A 7,195-nucleotide genomic window follows, 5' to 3' on the forward strand; every position below is an offset into this window, starting at 1 on the left:
CTCTGCCGGCGCCGACGCCGGTGGCCGGCCGCTCTCCTCCTCCTCTCCTCCACCCCTTTCCTCCGGTCTCACGCCATCGACGCCGCCTAGGAGAGGGCGTTTTCACCGCTGCCAGGGAGAAACCGAGCACCGCCGCCGCGTACAGCGTTCAGCGCCGCCTCCTCCTCCGGTGTCGCCTCCTCCAGCAGCAGCCGGCGTCTCCAGTCGCCGCGGCCGCCTCCGGCGACTGTCACAGCCGTCGCCGGCGTATCCAGCAACCGCCGACACCTCCGCCACTGCCGCCTGCACTTCCCGTGGCTGGTGCCGGCGATCACGGCGAATACCACCTCCAGACCACCGCCATAGCCGCCTTTGGCAGCCCGCGTCTTTGGCGGCTAGCACCTCCGGCGTCCCACGCCGTCATCTCTGGTATCCACCGTCGCAGCCACTGACACCTTCGGGCAGCCGTCATCACCCTCCAAGCAGCCGTCATCTGACGGGCTCAGGTTTGCTTATTCAAGCCTTCGCGCCAAGATTATGTTCAGCTTGTGAGCCGATGTGGATCCGGCCATCGTGCCGTTGTATTTCATTCTTCGTACCATTATGATGCTTGTGAGTCATTCGTATTATCCGACCTGCGTGCCGTGTACCGGCCTGTGAGCCGCTGTATTGTTCCGGGCCGCTACGACTCGGTCAGTATCCCAATCAGTTCATCCATCTATCCGAGGGCGCCCCCCTGGGCCAGGGTAAGTTCTCGTACTCGGTATCTGTTCATTTTATTGCTATACTATTATGCGGTTACTTATATGTCTGTGGGATTCGCCTCGAGCACCGAGGTACCAGAGACCGGGGAAACCCGGTCGCTGGATACAGGTACAGTTGACTAGAGGAGGACTTCTGACGATCTGGTCAACGCAGCGGACAGATCACCACCGGGTCAAGAGGATGCGGTCAACCCTCCAGACACGTCATACCGGTAGGTTCGTCTTCTCAGCTTCCCGACAGGAACAAATTGGCGCCGTCTGTGGGAACGCGCCTGATCTGGAACGTGAAGATGGACGATGCCGGAGAGTTCTGCCATTCTCATGACCCCGGTCAGTTTTCCCGTTATTTATTCTGTCAGTTATATGATTTGCATTAGTTCCTCGGGAGAAGACCCCCGAGCCAATCGGCCGGGCGGATTATATACGAGCCACACGCTCGATGGCGAAGACCCCCGAGCCGATCGGCCGGGCGGATTATATACTAGCCACACGCTCGATGGCGAAGACCCCCGAGCCGATCGGCCGGGCGGATTATATACGAGCCACATGCTCGATGGCGAAGACCCCCGAGCCGATCGGCCGGGCGGATTATATACGAGCCACACGCTCGATGGTGAAGACCCCGGACCGATTGGCCGGAGGTATATTATACGAGCCACACGCTCGATGGCGAAGACCCACGAGCCGATCGGCGGGGCGGATTATATACGAGCCACACGCTCGATGGCGAAGACCCCCGAGCCGATCGGCCGGGCGGATTATATACGAGCCACACGCTCGATGGCGAAGACCTCCGAGCCGATCGGCCGGCGGATTATATACGAGCCACACGCTCGATGAGGCCGGAGAGTTCTGCCATTCTCATGACCCCGGTCAGTTTTCCCGTTATTTATTCTGTCAGTTATATGATTTGCATTAGTTCCTCGGGAGAAGACCCCCGAGCCGATCGGCCGGGCGGATTATATACGAGCCACACGCTCGATGGCGAAGACCCCCGAGCCGATCGGCCGGGCGGATTATATACGAGCCACACGCTCGATGGCGAAGACCCCCGAGCCGATCGGCCGGGCGGATTATATACGAGCCACACGCTCGATGGCGAAGACCCCCGAGCCGATTGGCTGGGAGGATTATATACGAGCCACACGCTCGATGGTGAAGACCCCCGAGCCGATTGGCCGGGAGGATTATATACGAGCCCGTGGCTGCCACGGGCTCGATGGCGAAGACCCCCGATCCGATCGGTCGGGTTTGAATTAGCCCTGAAGACCGTCTAGCCCAGACGTTAAACCATAGAGTCGAACCGACGACTATAAAAACCTCGGCTTGAAGACCGTCTAGCCCAGACGTTAAACCATAGAGTCGAACCGGCAACTATAAAAACCCCGGCTTGAAGACCGTCTAGCCCAGACGTTAAACCGTAGAGTCGAACCGACGACTATAAAAACCCCGGCTTGAAGACCGACTAGCCCAGACGTTAAACCGTAGAGTCGAACCGGCGACTATAAAAACCCTGGCTTGAAGACCGTCTAGCCCAGACATTAAACCGTAGAGTCGAACCGGCGACTATAAAAACCCCGGCTTGAAGACCGTCTAGCCCAGACGTTAAACCGTAGAGTCGAACCGGCGACTATAAAACCCCGGCTTGAAGACCGCTGCATGGACTAGTTATCAGATATTCTATCTCCCCCGTTCGGGGTCGAGCGGTCACCACTGGTCTCGGACCAGCTTCGGATATTCTATCTCCCCCGTTCGGGGTCGAGCGATTATCACTGGCCTCGAGCCAGCTTATCAGCATATAGTATTTCTTATCTCCCCCGATCGGGGTCGAGCTATCTCCGATGGTCGCGAACAAAGAGTATCTCTACTGGTTCCAAACCAGAATATAGGTTATGCGCCCGTTCGGCTCGTGACTTTCGCCTCCACGAGCCTTCGATTCACGGGTTACACTTCCGATAGACTCACGAGTGATGCAGTCACTCGGCATCGTGCCATTTAGTTCACTCGATTCCTGGGTGGCACCTTACGATCGCCCGTGGACTATTCTTGAGGCTGCGCAGTCAGCACTTTCATATCCATCCGATCGGCATCATTTCGATCGCTCGCACGACAGCGTCCGTCTAGCATCTATCCATCCGATCGACATCATTTCGATCGCTCGCACGACAGCGTCCGTCTAGCATCTATCCATCCGATCGGCATCATTTCAATCGCTCGCACGACAGCGTCCGCCTAGCATCTATCCATCCGATCGGCATCATTTCGATCGCTCGCACGACAGTGTCCGTCTAGCATCTATCCATCCGATCGGCATCATTTCGATCGCTCGCACGACAGCGTCCGCCTGGCATCTATCCATCCGATCGATAGCACTTCGATCGTCCAGTCGGTATCTTCGCGGCTGCGCACTCGGCATTGGTCCGATTACAGACTTGGTCCGCTCGGTACCGTTACCATCTCCTACGACACCACTATTATAGCGACCGCTCGAGCGACATTATATTATTGGTTCAGCGATTTGGCTTTGACATCGAGAGCGGTTCAATTCTTTGCAATAGACTGTCCAGTCAGTCGGACTCACGCCTCCTTCGACTAGACTTGAAGGGGAGGCTTGTGATCCGGAGATAGTGGGGGCAAGGGAGGGATTAAGGAGAGGGATAAGGGTATTTCTGTCTTTTGGGCGCATTTAGGGGTTTGAGTGCTTTTAAGCACGGTTGACAGTGCAAAGGAGAGGGGGCTGGACCCGCCGCCAGCCAAGGAGAAGCCTGGGTTTGCCCCTCTCACGCCCTCTGTCGGCGACCGACGAAGTCGCCGGAGTTATCCTCCTCCTCTCCTTTATCACCTCTTCACTCCTGCTCCGTCATCAGGAGGGAGGGGATGGGTTCGTGCAGGGAGTCGTCGCCAGGATAGGGGCTGCTTCCTGTTACATGCTCTGCCGGCGCCGACGCCGGTGGCCGGCCGCTCTCCTCCTCCTCTCCTCCACCCCTTTCCTCCGATCTCACGCCATCGACGCCGCCTAGGAGAGGGCGTTTTCACCGCTGCCAGGGAGAAACCGAGCACCGCCGCCGCGTACGGCGTCCAGCGCCGCCTCCTCCTCCGGTGTCGCCTCCTCCAGCAGCAGCCGGCGTCTCCAGTCGCCGCGGCCGCCTCCGGCGACTGCCACAGCCGTCGCCGGCGTATCCAGCAACCGCCGACACCTCCGCCACTGCTGCCTGCACTTCCCGTGGCTGGTGCCGGCGATCACGGCGAATACCACCTCCAGACCACCGCCATAGCCGCCTTTGGCAGCCCGCGTCTTTGGCGGCTAGCACCTCCGGCGTCCCACGCCGTCATCTCTGGTATCCACCGCCGCAGCCACCGACACCTCCGGGCAGCCGTCATCACCCTCCAAGCAGCCGTCATCTGACGGGCTCAGGTTTGCTTATTCAGGCCTTCGCGCCAAGATTATGTTCGGCTTGTGAGCCGATGTGGATCCGGCCATCGTGCCATTGTATTTCATTCTTCGTACCATTATGATGCTTGTGAGTCATTCGTATTATCCGACCTGCGTGCCGTGTACCGGCCTATGAGCCGCTGTATTGTTCCGGGCCGCTACGACTCGGTCAGTATCTCAATCAGTTCATCCATCCATCCGAGGGCGCCCCCTGGGCCAGGGTAAGTTCTCGTACTCGGTATCTGTTCATTTTATTGCTATACTATTATGCGGTTACTTATATGTCTGTGGGATTCGCCTCGAGCACCGAGGTACCAGAGCAGTTGACCGGAGGAGGACTTCTGACGATCTGGTCAACGCAGCGGACAGATCACCACCGGGTCAAGAGGATGCGGTCAACCCTCCAGACACGTCATACCGACAGGTTCATCTTCTCAGCTTCCCGACAGGAACATATCTATATATATATATATATATATATATATATATATATATATATATATATATATATATATATATATATATGTTAAGTTGTGATTCAAACATGCACAAATATAAAATTTATGTGGTGCAATGAACGAAACACAAGAGTAATTCATTCATCGAAATACCACTAGTTCATAGTCCAACAAATGTTGTTTTATTTATGAGGAAATGTGAAGCTAAAATAATCAAAGTTACGAACGTATAATGAAGACATTTCATCAACCAATTGCGGCAAATCTAACTTGGGATTCTCGTCCAAAAAATTAATCACTCTATTTGCCAATGACATACGATCTGAGGGAGGATCGCTTTGTCTTCTTCGACATATCATGCATCTTATCAATAATAAACCACTTGCTTCGTGTTATTTTAATTTTTTTCTCTGTGAAAATTTGAGTGTTCTTTATGAAAATATAAATGAGAAGTGTTAAGTCTCAAGTTTTTGCATTGTGAATGAGAGGAGGATTATTCCTCTTTGCTACATTATTCCATTAATTCAAGTTATTTATTCATAATATATATTTGGTTTAACTTATTGCATATATACAAAGAATTCATGTGCGCACGGACCATTTTGTGCTATGCAAATGGTGCAATATATTTAACCAAAACGATGTATATTTGAGTAGATATATGAGAGTACAAAAGATGATATCGCTCATCTAAATAGTATAGCTAGTGCAGTTACAACAAGTCAAAGTCTAAGTGTGGAGGTTTAGCGATGTAAGTCCAAATGTATAATTTTGTAACGTAAATTCAAGTGTGACTTAGCAAAATTAAAATCCCGGAGCAAGGATCTCTTGGTAATGCAAGACTCGACAATAAAGGATAAGATCAAAGGAAGTTCTTGAAGGCAAGGAGTGAAAGATGGGGAAGCATTCGAGGGACGCAAGACTGATGGAGGAGTCTAGAAGGCAAGATCGAGGTTGTGCGGGCGAGGATGAGTGCATGAGAGATTGTACTCAGGGTAAAACCCTAGGTTTAGGGTTTACTAGTTGACTTGTGATTTTACCAGTCGATTGGTGAGAGCGAATAAAATATTTCTGTTCTCTCAACTAAAGTGGACCAGTAGACTAATCCTACCAGTCGTCTAGTCCTAGCGACAATCGACTGGTATAGAGCAGTCAAAGTGTAACAGACAATTTTCCATAGAGGTCAGTCAACTTGTGACTTTACCAATTAACTAGTAGCGGAAAAATAGCTTGGATGTTTTCCCTCAAACTCTATATAATAGAACTTGGGATGACTAGCTTGGGTGATGACAATAGATTTGGCTAAAGTCTATTAGAGTCTCCAAAGCTCTCAGTGTGTTCCTTGTGTGTGATCAAGAGATTATGGCGATGTTTCTCTACCAAGAAAGAGGATCAAGCTAGCCACAGTTCCGGGGATTGATCCATCAACGGATTGAGAGATCGTCCACCTTACAAACAACCATGCAGTAGGAGCCCTAATATCCGAACCATGTAAATCAACGTGTTACGTTTGCTTTCTTATTTTATTTTAGTTTTGTATTTGTATTTTCGCTATGAGCTAACGAGTGTAGGAAGCAAATGAACGATTTAAAGTAGACCGTCTATTCACCCCCTCTAGCCGAGTATTAAAGTCTCAACACATATCTCAAGGTGAGATTCATAAAGTAAAGAGGATGACATATGATGCTTGGGGACATAGTGACTTCTTATGTTGAAACTATATCCTCAATGGCTTGAATAATGTATTATACAACGTGTATATTCTAATGACAATTGTAAAATAATTATGAGAGTCTCCTTAAAAGTACAAAACAGAAGATTTTGGACTGGAAAAATTCATCGTCGACAAATTCTTAGACTTCAAAATGATTGATTCCAAAACTGTGACGACTTAAGTTCAAGAGTTGCAGTTAATACTACATAATCTGTATGCCAAGGGAATGACAATTAATGAGTCTTTTCAAGTTGCCACGATAATCGAAAAACTCTTACCTTTGTGTAGGGAATTCAAAAATTGTCTAAAGCACAAGTAAAAAGAGATGGGACTTGAGGATCTGATTATAAGACTATAAATTGAAGAAGATAATTAGAAGCAATCAGAATAAAAAAAATGTCAATATTTGCAAAGGCAAATCTAATTGAACAAAACACTGTCAAAAAGAGAAAGTATCCTGATAAACGGTAGAGCCAAGGGAGGGCCAAGAAGTTCCAAGGAACATGCCACAACTGTGACAAATTGAATCATAAGATCAAAGACTGTCGATGTCTAAAGAAAGTCACTCAAGTGCATATGATCGAAGATAAGTCAGTGACAATAGACATGTTGGAATTAAATCTAACTAACATTATATTTCAAGCCAACTCAGTGAACAATCTAAGGCAATGGTGGGTTGATACAATTGCTACATGACATATTTGTTCTAAAAATGCCCAGTTTTCAACTTATACCCTTATTGATGGGAGAAAACTAATCATAGGCAACTTTGCAACTTCTAAAATTGTTGGTCTTGGCAAGATGATATTGAAGATAACGTTAGGCAAAGAAGTGATACTAATTGATA

This window comes from Zingiber officinale, chromosome 8B, assembly GCF_018446385.1.
Source record: "Zingiber officinale cultivar Zhangliang chromosome 8B, Zo_v1.1, whole genome shotgun sequence".
Taxonomy (NCBI): domain Eukaryota; kingdom Viridiplantae; phylum Streptophyta; class Magnoliopsida; order Zingiberales; family Zingiberaceae; genus Zingiber; species Zingiber officinale.